This window comes from Symphalangus syndactylus, chromosome X (genome assembly GCF_028878055.3).
Source record: "Symphalangus syndactylus isolate Jambi chromosome X, NHGRI_mSymSyn1-v2.1_pri, whole genome shotgun sequence".
In the NCBI taxonomy this organism is placed as follows: Eukaryota; Metazoa; Chordata; class Mammalia; order Primates; family Hylobatidae; genus Symphalangus; species Symphalangus syndactylus.
The window spans coordinates 122017615-122036814 of record NC_072447.2 but is presented as its reverse complement, the minus strand read 5'-3'; the positions used below and the strand labels follow the sequence as shown (position 1 = coordinate 122036814).

General features: G+C 42.4%; 1 protein-coding gene across 3 annotated transcripts in view; it reads right to left on the bottom strand.

Moving 5' to 3' along the window:
- DOCK11 (dedicator of cytokinesis 11) overlaps positions 1-19200 on the bottom strand; it is a 203180-nt gene that overhangs the window by 165551 nt on the left and 18429 nt on the right. Inside the window, exons 1-2 of one of the 3 annotated variants that reach the window (XM_063634851.1) lie at positions 1565-1864; positions 1220-1341 (exon numbers count right to left, since the gene is read on the bottom strand). The exons of the other annotated variants lie outside the window; for them this stretch is intronic. The gene's annotated coding sequence lies outside the window, so the exon portion shown is untranslated. Of the gene's footprint in view, positions 1-1219; positions 1342-1564; positions 1865-19200 lie in introns of those variants that run through there. 3 annotated transcript variants of the gene reach the window in all.

Here is a 19200-nt window from a genome sequence, read left to right as displayed (position 1 = left end):
TTAATCCATAAAATGACAGCATAGGCTAAAAATTTGTCCTATTGTCTATGTTTTCCAGGAGTAATACACTGAATTATGGAAAACTACTCATTAGAGTTGCATACAAAACTATTGAGCAAAACAAAGTGAGGGCTCTGCTTATGTGAAAAGCCTTTAAGAGAGAGAAAATGTTTGCATCGTCCTTGTGTGACAGAGATTAACCAGAAGATTTCATTTGGAAAAGATCAGCTGCCAATCTGTACTTAATTTGTTCCCAACACCTTTCCTACGGCTAATTTGATCCAAAATGGTCCAACTTTTGATGAGAAATATGTTGGATCACAGTATTCCTTTGTTTCAATCCCTTCAGTGGCTCACCAGAGTCTGTAGAATAAAGCTCAAACTGTTCAGCAAGGCTTATTAGATCCCTTGTGATCTGGTCTCCATCTTCAGCCTCCAGCCCCATGCCCTCCAATCAGGGTGGGCAGACCTCCTAATGGGTCATGTTATCTCATTATTTGATGATCCTGACCTATCTGCCTGGTTATGTCTACTCCCCCCACCTCAAGACCCCAAGAGGCTGCCTGATCTACCCAAGTACAGGTGACCACTCCTTCCTATTCAGTGCACCTTCTGAAACCCAGAGCTATTCTATTTCCTACGCTTCCTTCGCCATCCCAGCCCATTTCAGAGGTGCCAAGGTGCAGTGCCTGATGTTTCCTTTTCTGTCTCTCTACCCCCTTGAATGAAAGTTCTGTGATTGTAGTGTCGTCATCTTATTCACTGCTGTCCCTAGCTCTTCAAATGAGCAAAGTACAAATCCATGGTCAATATTTTCCTAACCTTCAGAATTAAGATTTTTCTGCCTCTTACAGTCTTTCCTGGATGACCACAATCTCTAAAATACTGAAATGCAAACATTAGGGTAGCTGTCCAAAGGAGCTCTGCTGCTGAACACTTTTAATAGTATGAATCATCACTCACTAATTTATCTTTTCGTAAATTCACAATGCCATACATGAAGTTTTCATAGAACAAGGCACCCCACGAAGAAATGTTGGGAGGTAGAAAATAGTATTGGTGGCCGGGCATGGTGGCTCACGCCTGTAATCCCAGCACTTTGGGAGGCCAAGGCAGGCAGATCACAAGGTCAGGAGTTCGAGACCTGCCTGGTGAGCATGGTGAAACCCCATCTCTACTAAAAATACCAAAAAAATCAGCCGGGCATGGTGGCACGCACCTGTAATCCCAGCTACTTGGGAGGCTGAGACAGGAGAATTGCCTGAACCCAGGAGGCGGAGGTTGCAGTGAGCCGAGATCACGCCACTATACTCCAGTCTGGGCGACAGAGCGAGACTCCATCTCAAAAAAAAAAAAAAGAAAAAGTAAATAGTATTGGTTGCGCACTTGAATTAAACCTGAGAAGTCGATGACTCAAGCAAAACTCCATTTGTGCTGGTAATAGCTTTCCCCTTGTCAAACTTCCTCCTAAACAACCTCTCTCTGTCTATCCCACCCACCCTCCCTTCCTTGAAGCTCACATTTCGTCTGTGTGCTAAATGTGCCCATAGGAACATTTTCTTACCTCTTCCCATAAAAGTGCTCCAAAGGCCATGCAGTGTTGAACATACCCAAAAGCCTAAACTAGCTTTGGTTACAAGAAGTAATAGCAAGAAGCACTCGCCCACACCCTTCCTTAAGCACCCCCATTTTGTAATGCTAACCCGTATCCCCTGCAAATGCTACCATAAGACCTTAGACTAAGGGCAATCCTGCCTACAGAGGCCTCTACCTATAGTGTTTGTTATCAAGGTGTTTGACACAGACAAAACTATGCCTACACCTTCTCCTGTACATTCTCCAACTAAAATGCCATCCTCTCAATGTGACAGTGCGTTCCTGTCTTGCTTTCATTTTCAGTTCAACTGGGACCTCTTTCCCCACCACCCCTTGTCATTTTGAACCACATCCGCCGCCACTCCCCAGCCCTGGATCAAATCCCCTTCTCATTTATTTCTCTGCTGCTTCTCCAAGGGGCTTCCAGCCTTTGCAGCTGGAGAAAATCCCAACTGGGTGCCAGGGGTGGGGCGGCTTCATTCACATAGATACAAGCCCTGGGATCAACTGGGCTCTCAGGCCTGCCCTTCAAGGTTTTGACTTACTCCTTGGCAGCTCCCTACGCCTCAGCCTATGGAAGAACAGTACACTTGAGGCTTCGTGAATGGAAAAATTCCTCTCTCTTATGACAGCAATGGTGTCCCAATCAATTTGCATAGTCCAATGTCAGGGCTGTGCCCTGAATCAGATGCCTCCACAATGATGCCAACAACGTGTATATAACTCTGCATCCTGCTACATTTATTTGGCAGCCAATACCTTTTGGGGTATCACTCTATCCACTTCCTAAAGTAGTTCCTAATCTGGGGTTTAGTCAATTCTTGGATGGGCTACACAGAATCTGTGAAACTACTAAAATTATATGGAAGGTGCTATATGTACATCTTTTTGGGGAGAGGGTTCACAGCTTCCCAGAATCTCAAAGGAGTGTGTGGCCCAAGAAAAGTTACAATCTACTGCCTTACTAGCTTCATGTAAACAGGGTGCCTTGTCATCATATAAGATGTATTGGTTTTGTATAATTATAAAAACAATACATGTTTGTTGAAGAATTTTTAATCCAAAAATATAATGAGGAAAATATAAGTCACTTGGAAAACCACCATCCATAAATGACCACTGTTAACATTTTGATGTTCTCCATCTCTTTTCATTTTTTTCTTCTTCCAAAATGGATTCATACTGCTGATTAAGTTGATTTCTAGCAGTTAGTGTTCCCAATAATATAAGAGAAATTTCTGACTACAAGGAACCTTGGACCAGAGTTCAAAAACCCCTTTGATTTCCAAGATGTATCCACCAACAAATATTTGTTGCTCCAAAAGTAAGAGAGGGAAATTCTTAACTGAGTTTTCACACAAGGTGTTTAAAAATTCTAAGGATTTCAACAGGCTATGTGAAGCCCCAGCCTAAGAGCATCTTTTCACTTAAAATGACTGGATCTATATCAATTGGAAAAAAAAAAAAAAGCAGATGTAATCATAGTCTTGGAGAGACACAATAAAACCAGTAGAAGTTGTTTTGTTTAAATGGTAGTTTTCCTTTACTACCAAAATGCACTCATCTAATGATAAAAGTATATACAGTACATGAAATATGACTATATAGTAAAGGCCCTGGGTATCTCACATGACTCATCAACTTACAGATGGAAATTCTTGGGTTTTAGAGCAATGAAAACATTAGGGAGTGATTATGTGGCCTCCTGTGGTGGGTGACAATTCAAAGGACATCACTTATATGTTTTTGGAGTCCTATCGTGTTTAAGGAGGAAGATTGGTGTAATTACTTTACTGCTGCTTACATATTTCACTACTGAGAGAATTCTGGCAAAACAGGATTATTGCTTGGGTCAACTGAAGGACTTCTGGCCATTTAAGTCCAGTCTTTCCAATGTAATTTTCATCTCATATTTAAATAATATCCCATTTTCCAGTGGGAAAACAAGTAAGTCCCTTTCTAAAATTCAAGGAAAAGCCAATTGAAATGTTTAATGGTTTTCTCTATCAGTCACTCTGTCCTCTGTTAAATCAATGAGGCTTTTCCTCTTTCCTCTGACCCTTGGGAGGTTTCTCTTAGGGAGCAATCTGGGCCTAGCTCAGTAAAGTTTCCCAGAACCCAGGAAGGTACTGGCACTACTGCAGAAGCTACAGCCTCTGGCCAGGTCAGGGGCTGGCCCCGGCTTTCTTATAAACACCACAACCTGAGAGCAGCCACTTTCAGACTGTAAGCAAGTAGTCATCGGACAAACAGGCAAAGGCAGCCCTTGTAAAACTCCGGCATCTTTCTCTCCCTCAGGGACCCTTGGCCAGGGTTCCTTTTGAAAGGCCCTAGGGACAGTCCGTTGACAGAACAGCTAGCTGAGAGAGGAAACAAGAGATAACAGCCTTCACGTCTCTGAAGCAAGAGCCATGCTCGGTATGAGGAGGACTTGATTCAATATGGCTAAATGTGTTGTTGCTCTGCGGCTTAGTAAGGGACGTGAGAATGACCAAAGTCTTGAAAGCCCTGGCTCATATCTTTCATGCGACTGGAGCTGGAAGCCAGACCTGCTGACCCCAGGTCCTTGTGCTTGTCTCGGCAGCTGCTCCCAAGATGTGGTCATGGCTTGGGAACTACTGCCTTGCTAAGGATAGGTTTACAACAGAATGCCCAGCAGGGCAGCGATGTTTTTCACTGCTCAGGTCTTTCTTCTTTCTTTCCTGTTTGTGAATTAAGACACGGAAATTTCACAGGGAATAAGTAGGTACTATTTTGCCACCTATACAGGAAGTGGCAGAAAGCGATTGTCATTTTTGCTGACAAGGGGAGGGTAGTTAAAAAGAAACATGGTCAAATCAAAACATTAAAGGTTTATGTATTCCAAATGGAGGCGATACATTCTTTTTCTTTTTTTTTCCTTTTCTGTTTTCCCCCAGAGTTTTCTAGCACAAACAAGTACCGCTGGTATAATCCAAAACATACAATCAACTTAATTTGGTTTTTTTAGTTATTGTGGTAAAAATATACATAAAATTTACCATTTTAACTATTTTAAGGTATATACTTTGTTAAGTATATACTTTATATATAAGTGTCTGCATTTGGCATTAAGTACATTCACATTACTCTGCAATCATCATCATTACCCATTTCCAAACTTCCTCATCATCCCAAAGAGAAACTCTGTACCCATTCAACTTCCGCACTTCCTCCACACTGCCCCCGCCCATCCCTGGTAACCTTTACTCTATTTTCTGTCTCTATGTACTTGCCTATTCTAGGTACCTCATATATGTGGAATCGTATAAAATTTGTCTTTCTGTGACTGGCTTCTTTCACTTAGCATAATGTCCTCAAGCTTCACACATATTGTAGCATGTGACTTTTTTTTTTTTTGAGACAGAGTCTCGCTCTGTCACCCAGACTGGAGTGCAGTGGCGCTATTTTGGCTCACTGCAACCTCCGCCTCCTGGGTTCAAGCGATTCTCCTGCCTCAGCCTCCTGAGTAGCTGGGATTACAGGCACACACCACCACGCCCAGCTAATTTTCGTATTCTTTAGTAGAGATGGGGTTTTATCATGTTGGCCAGGCTTGTCTCAAACTCCTGACCTCAGGTGATCTGCCTGCCTCTTCCAAAATGCTGGGATTACAGGTGTGAGCCACCTCTCCCAGTCTATTATATGGTAATTCTATATTTAACTTTCTGAGGAATCACTTAACTGTTTTCCATAGTGGTTGTACCATTTTACATTCCCCACCAGCAATGCACAAGGGTTCCAGGTCCACTCCCCACCCCCACCGTGTTCCTCAACACTTATTTTCCAGTTTTTTGAATAACAACCATCAGAATAGGTGTGAGGTGGTATCTCATTGTGGTTTTCATTTGTATTTCCCTGATGACTAATGGTTTTGAGTATCTTTTCCCGTGCTTATTGGCCATTTATTTATCATCTTCAGAGAAATGTCTATTTAAGTCCTTTGCCTGACTTAAATCAAGTTTGTTGTTGTTGTTGCATTATAGGAGTTTTTTATCTATTCTGGACATTAATCTCTTATAAGATATATGCTTTACAAATACTTTTGCCCATTCTGTGGGTTGCCTTTTTACTCTCCTGTTAGTGTCCTCTGATTTGAGAAAAAAATCAGAGGACACCGACAAATAATGTAATCAACTTTATTTTTTAAAGAAGGTATGGGTAGAATTTTTAGGGAGCAAACAGACAGCCTGAAATATGGATGGAGAAGGTATGCCTAATACCTCCTTTTTACCCTTCTGTGGGTGAAGGAACAAGAACTGAGGTATTCTCAATGAGGTCACAAACTCATCACCCCTCCTCCAACTTGGCTCCTTTTTAGGCAGCTGATGCGGTAGGGCACTTGTGTACTAATGACAGTCACAGAAAGGAAACTCATGCTGGGTGTGGTAGTGAGCCCAGCAAGGGCAAACAGGCAGAGTGGGGAGGACATAGATCTTACAGGCTTATACGATTCCTCAGCCCTACCAGCTCTCTGTTTCTGGCTGGTTCTTAACTACACACTCAAACTTCCAAACTTCTCACATAGAAGATAAACATGCAGATTTGTCACTACTGAATGCAGAGGAATGCGTGAGTAATTATTGTGAAAAGTGACACCCAAGTTCAGTTCCATCTCGGAGGATCAAACTCCCCTTCTTGTCTCTCTGCCCCTTGTTTCCTTTCTCTTCAGTCCCACCTGCAAAATGGGCCTTCGAACCAACTATTTGTCACATGGGAGTTTGCTTTCTAAGTATTATTGAGTATGATCAATTTACATAGGCAATGAGAAAAAGCAATACATTTTCATTTTCTTCTAGGAATAGCCCTGGAACTATACTCAAATCTTCTAGAAATGGCTGTGTCTCAGTAGCTTATGTGAATAAACTCAGTCTAAATTTCAGGACTATTGTGAGGCTGAACTGTTGAATATCCTTACTGAACGTGAGAAACAGTGCACAGTGCAGGTCCTGTAAACTGAAATTTCTCACTCTACAAAGTACTGATTTGTTATTGAAAGGTATTGTCAATTACAGATCACCAACCTACCAAACTGTCTTTTCATAAGCAGAGTAAATAACCTAAAATCTTCTTACCTAGGAAGCACACCTAAAACCCCATGAACTGCCTGCCACACATGCATTCATTTAACCAAGAATCCAATGAGAAGGATATTTCTAGAAAGGTCTCCACCTAGACATACAAATGGCTTAGAAATTTCAATGTTAAATAACCTTTATGCTCAGGAAGTTCTTTTTTGTATTTAATTCAAATCCTAAGGGCAAAAACTCAACTTCTTTAGCATGTGACCATATGTCCTACCCTCAAAGCCATTTCATTATGAGGGTGGGGGAATGAAAGAAAATGTAGGACAGGAGGAAGAAATGTAACTCTTCCCTATTATGCTTCTAACATTTATTGAAAGCTTGCTAAGCACCAGGTACTATGTGAAATGCATTACATGCGTTACCTCATTTAATTTTAGCAATGACCCTATGAGGTAGAGAATACTATCACTACTCACATCTTATCAACGGGAAAACAGATTAAGAGAGGTCAGAAACTTGCCCAAGTGAGCAAATACAGTCAGTGTAGTACGCCAAATTCTAAGATGCCCCTAGAAGTCTTGCCTCCTGGTCTACTCACCCTGTTTAATTCTCCTCTTGAATGTAAGCGGGACCTGTGAATATTGAGAGATATCCCTACCCTGATTAGGTCAGGAATCAACTGACTGTGAGTTAATCAAAACAGAGAGGATCCCAGGTAGGCCCGACCTAATCAAGGGATCTCTAGAAGAGGAACTGGACCCATCCTGAAAACAGAGATACACCTGCTGAATTTAAAGAAGTAAACTGCCATGTGATGAGAGGCCTATCTGTCCAGGACCCGAGGATGTCCTCTAGGAGGTGACAGCAACCCCCAGCTGAATGGGACCATTTCAACTACTTCAAGGAACCAAACTGTGCCATCTTGAATGAGCTTAGAAAAGCTCTGGGCTTCTGGATAAGAACGCAGTCCTGCCAACACCTGTAAAACCCTGAGCAGAGAATCCAGCTGAGCCATGCCTACACTTCTGACTGTGAAATAATAAATGTGTTATTTTAAGCTGCTAAGTGTGTGGTAATTTGCTACGCAGCAACAGTAAACCAGTACAGTCAGGATTCAAAGCCAGGCTCTATTTAACTCTGGAGTGCATGCTTTTTTTTTTAGACAAAGTCTCACTCTGACCCCAGGCTGGAGTGCAGTGGTGCCATATCACTCATTGCAACCTCCACCCCCTGGGTTCAAGCGATTCTCCTGCATCAGCCTCCTGAGTAGCTGGGACTACAGGTGCCCGCCACCACACCCAGCTAAATTTTTGTATTTTTAGTAGAGATGGGGTTTTGCTTTGTTGGCAGGGCTGTTCTCAAACTCCTGGCCTCAAGTGATCTACCTGCCTCGGCCTCCCCAAGTGCTGGGATTACAGGCACGAGCCCGGCCAAGTGCATGCTCTTAACCACTACAGCAGATTCTGCAGCAGTTTCATGAATTCCCAAACATTTTCAATGCTTTAAAGAGTATAGATATTAATGTAAATCTCTATGTAACAGTAATGGTTATGATCTTTTCTTCTTCTAGTGCAGTTTTCAAGTTTTAGAAATGTTTTTTTTTACCACATTCTAGTACAGAAACACACTTATTGATATGTTACATTTGAGATGGAGGGAGGGGAGAATACACATTCAACAGAAAACTGCTCAAATACAATGTGATAATAGGTTACGTTGTGAAAAATAAGTAGGATGGAAAACATAAGATTTCATTTACCAAAAACACCTTATTAGAATAAACGTGGCTTTTGCAAGAGCTCCAGGGTATGCTACTTACAAATACTTTCCTTCTGACTATTGCGTCAACTACAAAGTCTGTCATGTGGTGCTTCCAAGGAGATGACAACACATTCCCTCTTTTAACAGGGCTCAACTAAAAATGTAGTGAATATGAGAAACCAGTGAATTCTCTGCTGCAGTGAAATAAACTTAAAGAGAATTCCAAAATTCAAACACTGTGGTTGCTTTTTGGAGAGTGTCAGTCTAGAACTAATGGTTCATGTTCCCCCTTCACACACAAACTACACACGGAGGTGAATTGATGAATAATAATAGCTAACACTTAGCCTATGCAAAGGGTTGACCATGGATTATCCCTTTAGGCCTCATGCTTACCTTATGCGGTAGGTATGATTATCACCATCACTCCTATTTTATAAACAAAGAAACTGGGACTTAAAAAGGTTGAGTAAGTTTCCCAATATTCCACAGCCAGAAAGTGGCATTTCAACTCAGAAGTGGACACCAGAGCTCATTCTCAGTCACTTAGCTATATGACCAAAACTTCTGTTGCTTTCCAACTAGATGTTTCTTCCATCCTTCACAGTATCTAGGAATGCTCAATAAATTTTGCTGATAATGATAAGGAATGAGAGACCGGAACCTGAGGGAGTAGATAAGGCTTCCAAGCCATTCATCATTGTGAGAATGTGGGAGATGTGGAGAGGGCAGAAGTTGACAGAGGATAAGGAGGCAGGCTAAAGGCAGCCCCCACTTATGTGGATGTCAGTCTAAAGGAAGTGAACAGGATTGTACTACTTAGAACTCCAAATACATGTTGACTAACCATGCACAAGCAGGTTTAATTCTGGCCCTAAGATCATTTAAAAAAATAATAAAACCCAGTTTTCCAGAGTATATTTCTCTCTTTTGGAAAAGTTTCTGCTCCACATCTGGAAGTGATTTTCTAACAACACTAATTCCAATGAGTCATCTATGATATTAAGCAATGATTCCATAGGGTGAACCCTGATCATATTTTTCCATTGACTGGCAGCCACCGAGGTCAATGAAAGGCAAAGGCGAACCCAGACATGGAGAACCTCACCCTCCACGGCTCCATCTTGTATTACCAAGGACATGGATTTTAAGAAGTACAGGAATGCAATCTATCTCCCAGCACTAATGCAAGGCATCTTCTAATACACTCTGTTTCTTTTCACTGGTTATATGCAGAAGATGGATCCAAAGGCTGCTTGAGGGGAAAGCAACCATAAATTAAGCTGGCAGAAGAAACATTATGAGGCCATGTGTAACCATGAGGCAGTTAGAAAAGCAGGGAGTGGGCTTTCTGGACAAAAGAACAGGACAGCCTATGGTACACAGAGTACAGCTCAGGAGCCTTAATGCTGCCAGCAAGAATCTCCCCAAGGAATATTCTAGAAAGCACTGCCAGTCCACCCCTTGCCCTTTCATCCTAATATAGTGGCTCCAACCATCAACTTTAAACCAATATCATATTGGTTTCCTAATATTTAAGACCTCTAGTACTGATGTTTAGAAGTGTAACTTAAGTCCATTTCCCAGTGTCTTCTGACACTTGGATTTCTTTCAAGTTACAAAGAAAGAATGAGTCATGTTCTCTTAGAGACTGAGGAGCCACTTACAAAGGCTATTTTAAATTTTTCGAGTGACAAGGGTATTATTTAGTTCCCAGAAACAATAATTGACTAAATGCCTTCTTCAGGTCTGAAGGAGTTAATGCAACTTCCCAGAGTTATCCTTCTCTCCCAGGTATAATCTGATTTTAAATGGCAGAGGAGCGTCAGTGTGTTACAAAAACTGAAATCCCACCTCACAAAACCCTGCCTTAAAAAAATATAAATTAGTGGGTGGTTACTTGCATTACAAAAGGATGCTTTGCCTTTCCAAAGGATTCCAATAAAGTTCATTCAAAAATCAGATTCCCCTGGTGTATGCGAAATGACATGATTTGCCCAAATTTGATTTACATATGGGCCACATTGAGGAAACACAGCTGCTCCAAAGTCTGAATTTGGTTAGCAGGTACCTCTTCACCATGATTTTGGTGGTTCACATACTCATTTCATCAGCGCCTTGCCTCCAGGGTCACACAGTGAGGAGCAGACCTTAAAATTTCTTTTCTGTTTTGAGACAGAGTCAAGCTCTGTTGCACAGGCTAGAGTGCAGTGGCTCACTGCAACCTCCACCTCCCAGGTTCAAGCATTTCTCCTGCCTCCGCCACCTGAGTAGCTGGGATTACAGGTGTGTGCCACCACGCCCGGCTAATTTTTTTGTATTTTTAGTAGAGATGGAGTTTCGCCATGTTGGCCAGGCTGGTCTCGAACTCTTGACCTCAAGTGATCTGCCCATCTTGGCCTCCAAAAGTGCTGGGATTACAGGCGTGAGCCACTGCGCCCAGCTGACTTTAAATTTCTGACTCATAATCCCCCACTTCAAGAATAAAATTGCTTTGCTTTTACCTGGCACCTTTCATTCAAAGCCTTCGAAGTATTCAATTCTCATTTGCTCTAAGTCTTCATAATTATGCCAAACAAGTCAGCAAGAGAGCTGGGAATGCAAGCTTCCAAACTACCAGAGATGGGACAAAAGGTTTTTTTAAAAAATATTAGGACTACTGACAGGCAGAAAAATTAAAGGTCCATGGAAATGCACAAGAACTACACTTAGGATATTTTTTGACAAAAAAAAAAAATTTCATAGATCTTACTTTTTTAAATAAACTATTTTTCAGAGCAGTTTTAGGTTCCCAGCAAAATTAAGCAGAAATTATAGAGTTCAGTTCCCATGTGCTCCCTGCCCCAACACAGGCTCAGCCTCCCCCACTATCAACATCAGGCACCAGAGTGGTACATTTGTTACAATCGATGACCCTACAATGACACGTCATAACACCCAAAGTCCATAGGATACATTAGGGTACATTCTATGGGTTTTGTTTGACAAATATATAATGGCATGTATCCACCACTGCAGTAGTATACCGAGTAGTTTCACTGCCTTAAAAATCCTCTCTGCTTCACTTATTCATCCCTTCATTCTCCCTACTTTTTCAGTTACAAAGAGGAAATATCCAAATCCCAGTTTAAATACAACAAACCATTTCTTTAAGAGATGGGGTCTCGCTATGTTGCCCAGGCTGGACTTGAACTCCTGGGCTCAAGGAATCCTCTCGCCTTGGTCTCCCTAGAGTAGCTGAGACTACAGGCACAGACCACCAAACCTAACAAATCATTTTTATATATCTTATAAGAAAAAGAGACATATAGTGGAGAGAAGACAGAAGAACAGAAGGAAGAAAGAAATGAACTCAAGGACATGCATGCTGACAGAAAAAAGAGGCACACAGTACAGAGGGAAAGAGCCCCCGCCTACCAAGATGCGCATCATAATCTAATTGTTTTAAATGTCAGAGGCAAGACCTTCCATTTCAAAGCTCATAATTCATAAGTAATTCTCCCATCCATTTGTTGTTAAATCCATGAGAAGTATAAAGATTATTTTAAATAAAAGAACAAAGATTCAGCATGTTCAAAATCAGAAAAATCATGACCACAAATCCTTGCAATTTCAATGCAAATTAATTAGCTTTACTTGAAATTTAAGTCCCTCTAGTGATTCATCTTCTTAATGGCAGCAAAAGAGAACTCCAGTATCAACAACCTGAGATACATTTCACATGCAACATAGCAGCTATTTTAATTTACAGTTCAGAAAATTCAGAGTAGGCACTTATGCCTCCCCAAAATTATAAAGATAATATGAAATATATAGATATATGTGGATGTACAGGCAAATATCTCGTGTGAGACTATATATATACATATATTCTCCAAAATTTCACTTCAAAGAAAACACATTATAATCAAAGTTCAGGGAATAATACTTAAGAAGACAGGAATTAAAAGCAAGTGGGAATTAAAGTCTAATCTCTAGCCCATCCTAATTTTAATGATCTAGCAGATAGAAAATCTGAGATATGCAAAGCACTAGGCAAAGAGCTGCAGGATTATAGGAAAAATTATCTTAATAATAATAATAGCTAATTATAGAGAGACCATATGTTGTGTGTGCACACACATGCATGTCACATAAATCTAGAAATCGTGAAAGTATGGTTCTTATCTTGAACTCTACATTTTCTGTTTATAAAAATAATAATGCTCAGAGTAAAATAAATGAATTAATGTTTTCAAAGCAAAAATAAAATTTCCTCATAACATAATCCCACCATCCGAGATAGGCACTCTTTTATTTATTTTATTTTTCTTTTTTTAAAAACAGGGTCTCACTCTGTCACCCATGCTGGAGTGCAGTGGCGCGATCATAGCTCACTGTAACCCCAAACTCCTGGGTTTAAGCAATCCTCTTGCCTCAGACTCACAAGTAGCTAGGACTACAGGCACATACCACCGTGCCCAGCTAATTTTATTATTTTTTTTAAGACATGGGGTCTGGCTATGTTGCCCAGCCTCGAACTCCTGGGCTCAAATGATCCTCCCACCTCAGCCTCCTGAGTCACTAGGATTACAGGTGTGAGCCAGTGTGCCCATCTAGCACTCTTAATATTATACACACATATACACATTATACATACACATATGTTATCAACATACAACATCCTTTGGGAATGTTGTTTTGAATATAACAATAATACTAATAGCTACATTTATTCAGTGCTTCTCTATGTGCTAGGCATTGTTCTTCGTGCTTCAATGTCTTATTTTACTCGAACCTTGCAACAACCCTCTGAGGTCAGTACTATCATTATCTACATTTTACAGATGAAGAAAACGAGGCACAGAGTGATTAGGTAAGTATATTCACATATATCGTATATGCATTATTTTATAAAAATAGAATCATACTTTGCATGCCATTTCATAATGTAAATTTTTTACCACTGTCAATAAATATAGATGTCAGCCGGGTGCAGTGGCTCACGTCTGTAATCCCAGCACTTTGGGAGGCTGAGGTGGGCAGATCATTTGAGGTCAGGAGTTCGAGACCAGCCTGGCCAACATGGCGAAACCCCATCTCTACCAAAAATACAAAAATTAGCTGGGCATGGTAGTGCACTCTCAGCTACTAGGGAGGCTGTGGCAGGAGAACTGCTTGAACTCAGGGGGAGAACTCGGGTGCAGGGAGCCAAGATTGCACAGCTGCACTCCAGCCTGGGCAACAGAGCGAGTGTGAGAGAGGGGGAGAGAGAAAGAAAGAAGAAAAAGGAGGGGAGGGGAGGAGAGGAGAGGAGGAGGCCGGGCGCAGTGGCTCACGCCTGTAATCCCAGCACTTTGGGAGGCCAAGGTGGGCGGATTACGAGGTCAGGAGATCGAAACCATCCTGGCTAACACGGTGAAACCCCATCTCTACTAAAAATACAAAACAAAATTAGCCGGGCGTGGTGGTGGGCGCCTGTAGTCCCAGCTACTCGGGAGGCTGAGGCAGGAGAATGCTGTGAACCCGGGAGGTGGAGCTTGCAGTGAGCTGAGATCATGCCACTGCACTCCAGCCTGGACGACAGACTGAGACTCCATCACAAAAAAAAAAAAAGAAAAGAAAAGAAAAAAAAGAAAGAAAGAAAGTCATTTTAAGGACTGCACAGTTTTCTGGTGTAAGAATGTATATATATATAGTTGCCCAAATCCTTACTTTTGAACATTTAGGTGAACTTTTTTGGGTTTTTGTTTTTGCTATTATAAACATATTTGCAAGGCCCATTGATGTTCATGTTATTCTTCCAACGTTTACAAATAAGCAAAAGGAGATCCCCCAAAAGTCAAACAGTCTGCCCAAGGTAACACAGATTGTCAGTAGAATTGCTGGGCCCTCTGGCACTGACTACTAAGCAATAGCTTTCTAGTCTCCTACCAGCCCCTTAAGGTATTTACATTCTAATACAATAGAGAAGCTATCAACAACTACGTTAGGAGGCCTAATGAAATCAATCCTCTCTAAAATGAAAGTACTGATATCAATCCTCTCTAAAACCTAAGAACACACAGGCTGAAAAAATGCCTTCCCCACAAAAAGATATGCCCCCATCCTAATCCCTGGAACCTGCAAATGGTATATGGCCAAAGGGTCTTTACAGATGTGAAATAAATTGGCTTGGCGCGGTGGCTCACGGCTATAATCCCAGCAATTTGGGAGGCCAAGGCGGGTGGATCACCTGAGGTCAGGAGTTCGAGACCAACCTGACCAACATGAAGAAACCCCCGTCTCTACTAAAAATACAAAATTAGCCAGGCATGGTGGTGCATGCCTGTAATCCCGGCTACTCGGGAGGCTAACGCAGAAGAATCGCTTGAACTCGAGAGGCGGAGGTTGCGGTAAGCCGAGATTGCACCATTGCACTCCAGCCTGGGCAACAAGAGCGAAACTCCATCTCAAAAAACAAAACAAAATGAAATAAATTAAGGATCTTGAGATGAAGAGCGCATCTGGATCACTGGGGTGGACTCTAAATGCCATCACAAGTATCTTGATAAGAAAGAGGCAGCGGGAGACCTGAAACAGACCAAAGAGGTGGCAATGTGACCACAGAGGCAGAGATTGGAGTGATGCAACCACAAGCCAAGGAATGCTGGTAGCTACCAGAGCTGGAAGAGGCAATAAATGATCCTTTCCTAAAATCTCCTGAAGGAGTGAGGCCTAGTGATACTTATTTCAGACGTCTGGCCTCTAGATCTGTTAGAGAACAAACTTGTTTTAGGCCACCCAATTTGTGGTAATTTGTTACAGCAGCCACAGGAAGCCAATGCAACTAGTAAGAGGCTGTAAGGCTGCAGAAGGAGCAATTAGCTCCAAATATGGTGGCCATGGAGAAGATGGCCATTTGACCTAAGCCCTGAAGGACAGACAGGATTCCCTTTAGCAGGGAAGGGCTTGTAAGGGCATCCCCGGATGAGGAGTCAGCATGCACAAAGGTATGTAGGTGAGAAACTATAGAATGTGTTTGAAAAAGTGTGATGGTTCAATGCGGCTAGACTACAGGGCAAAGGAATGGATGTGGTGGGAGAAGAAACTTCAAAGGTGGGATGGGCCTTACTGGTGGACATGAAGGGCCATGAAGTCCCCTCTAGGAAATCTGGGTGTTTATGGCAATGTGAAGCCAGTGCAGACAGAGTTGGCATTTTTATGGGTTTCGGTATTGTTAATCTCTCCCACCCTCCCAAGAGGTAGGAGAATGGTACAGTTTCTAGATATTTCAAGACAATAACTTTTTGCTTACCATCAAGGGGGTCAACTCTGACTGAATATGTGGACAAAACTCTGCCCAAATTATTTGTATTAGTCCATTTTCATACTCCTAATAAAGAACTGCCTGAGACTGGGTAATTTATAAAGGAAAGAGGTTTAATTGACTCACAGTTCAGCATTGATGGGGGGGCCTCAGGAAACTTACAGTCATGGCAGAAGGCAAAGGAGAAGCAGGCACCCTCTTCGCAGGGTGGCAGGATGGAGTGAGTGCAGGCAGGGGAAAGGTCAGACGTTTATAAAACCATCAGATATGCGTGAGACTCATTCACTATCACCAGAACAGCATGTGAGAAACTGCCCCCATGATCCAATTATCTCCACTTGTTCCCACCCTTGACGTGGGGATTATGGGGATTACATTTCAAGATGAGATTTTTGGGTGGGGATACAGCCAAACCATATCATTATTTCTCCAGGAGGGGGCAAGAAACATGAAGGTGGGGTAGGCCTACTCAACTGCACCTGGTAACAACTGGAATGATGCTGCTGCTCCCCGATGAGGTCCACTCCAGGTGCTCTGAAGTGTGCCTGGCCTCTGCCAAGTAACCCCAACGAAGCAAAATCATCGATTAAACTGAGCTGCAAGAACTTTATTTGACTCTCATGCAAAAGGTTTCACTTTTGAAAGATCTACTAAGTCAAAGGCCACTCTTTCCCAATTAAACCCAGCAGAAAAAAACAGTGACATAAACTGGGCTCTGGGGTTATAATTACATAATTTCGTAAACGCTTCATTTTTTTTTTTAAATTTGAGACAAGGTCTTGCTCTGTCACCCAGGCTGGAGTACAGTGGTGTAATCATAGTTCACCATGGCCTTGAAGTGTGTTCAAGTGATCCTCCTGCTTCAGCCTCCCGAGTAGCTGGAACCACTGGCGTGTGCCACCACACCTAGCTAACTCTTCATTCTGATTCCATAATTCCAGATAGAACCTCCCCTTCTTTCAGTTGGAACTAAATCCAAAGCCAGGACATTTTAGGGGACAACCTTGCCAGATGTGTAGCTCCACAACATTCCCTTGGCACCCAGGCCACTGGATTTCCAGAAAAGGCATCCAGCCATCACTAGTTCAGGCCTTTGGAATTTTCCATCCTTGGCTAAAGAAAAGGTTTAAAAAAAATAAACACAGTGATGACTCTGTGCCACAAAGCACACGTTTTAGCCAAACAGAGGAGAGAAAAGAAGAGGTGAGAAAAAGATGAGAAGGGGAGAGAAGGAGTGTGCCCACAGTCAAATAATGGTTCCCAGGGCATGGTAGAAGGGAGAAGTCAAGGGGCTGGATCAGGCAGCCAGATCCACAGAAGAGTTTCCTGGAAGGTGGCAGTGCAGAGGCGAACACCAGGAGCAGCAATTGAGGAAAATCAGAACGAGGGGAAAGCAGTTAGGGAATAGTAGAAGGTGGAAAGGGGAAGATAGTAGCTTGCAAGAAAGAGAATGTAGTCAGTAAGAGGAAGCCAGTCCCAGTGGGGGCCGCTCTCAGAGAAAGTCACAAGGGCTCAGAGTGGCAGCCTCTATGGCCACCATTCCCGTCAAGCAGAGTTTGCTGCCTTGAGTAACACGGGTCTGGCAGAGGCATGAGCTGTTGCTCCCCTTCTACCCTGGTAGAGGCTAGGATGGAAGAAAGGAGGGCAGGCAGACCTAGCACCTGAGTCCCTCTACCCTGGGCTCCCAACAGAAATCTGGCCCCTATGGGTGTCTCATGGTCATGTGTCTCTGACCTCCACTGAAGTTGGAGAATGAGGTTCCCTATGTTCCAACTATCCTATATGCTGAATGGCATACAAGTATTTTCTCAATTCCTTCACTAACTCATTTGAGGTCCTGAATCATGCAAGTTGACAGTATATGCACTGTCTCCAGCCCCTGAATAAGTATCTACTCACCCCTTTGGTGCCAGACAAAACTGTTTCATTTATCAAGCACAGTTTCTAAAGGACTTGATTTCTTCCTGTCTGAATCTAAAAATATACGGCTGCACTCATTAAATATTGTTAATATTTTAATCTCTGGTCTCTCGGTCTTTGTAATGGAAAAAAAATACCTTCCTTTTGCCCCTTTTTAATCCTTCAGTTTCCTGAGATTAAGCCCTCATCTTGCCTTCCACCATTCCTCCTACCTCCTTGTCCTAAGTAGGTTTGATCTGTTAAAAAGAAATCAGCGGAGCAGGGCATGGTGGCTCACGCTGTAATCCCAGCATTTTGGGAGGCCAAGGCAGGCAGATTGTCTGAGCTCAGGAGTTCGCGACCAGCCTGGGCAACACGGTGAAACCCCGTCTTTACTAAAACACATGCATGGCGGTGTGCGCCTGTAGTCCCAGCTACTCGGGAGGCTGAGGCAGGAGAATTCCTTGAACCCCGGAGTCGGTGGTTGCAGTGAGCCAAGATCATGCCACTGCACTCCAGCCTGGGCGACAGAGTGAGACTCCTTCTCAAAAAAAAGAATAAATAAATAAATAAGCGGAAATAGATTCTCTGCTTCTCTTCAAGCAACAGTTCACAAGCATTTCCCTTGGGATTTGAGCATGAACCGAACGACGGTATCTGTCTTCTCCCTCAGCCAGGGGAGCCATCTTCCACAGCTCAGCACAACTTTCTCTCTCTCTCTCTAGCTCACTCTCCAGCAACGCCCTCCTTTCTAGTTCCTTCTGCTGCATAACACAGCCCCAGAGGTTCCAGAGTTCCCAGGTGTCAACTCTGTCTTGAAGCTCATTGACTTAATGCACAGTACCCAGAAGCCTCAGTGAAGTTCAGCTCAGAGCCAATAGAGAAAAGGAGAAACTCCAAAGCAGAAAGTAGTAAATCAGCAAAATAAAATCAAATAAGCCAGGTTGAAGAGAATAAACCCACAACTTACAGAAAATGAACACCATTTTCTAAAAAAGACTTAAATAGGACTACAGTTAATACCCTTTCACATTTAATAATTAGTAGATATTCATTGTAGATAAGTACATTCAAAAAATGGTTTAACATAATTCCACTGAAAACATCTGAATATTTACCGAGATGGTTTATAAGGAGAATTGAAACTGTTTTCCTATTGAAGAGGAAAAAGAGAAAAAACAGAACAGGAGAAAAGTGAAGATGGTGAATGTTTATTTTGTCTCTACAGATTTTCAAACAAAATCTGGGAGTTTCCCCAATCTTTTCTATAATGATTTTCAGTGCGTTACAGCCAGGTCAATTAGCCAGAGGCTTGAAAAAAGATAGGCTGGGCCTGGGAGAAATATGGCTGTGGCCAATTAGAACCAATGTAAAAATAGGAAATGCAATCCACATCTACGATAGAGTGCTTCCTCGGGACAGCAAAGCTCTGTGCCATCAGACACGTCATGGACATTATACTGGCCAGTGTGAAGAGGGCTGATGCAAATGTGATCAGCCAGGAAACTTTTGTGCTATGTGTCTCTAAGATGGCAGTGACTAGATGTGGTAGAGATGGGAAGTTTCCATTTATCTTTTAATTGAAATCATCATGAAGCCAGAAAGAACTCA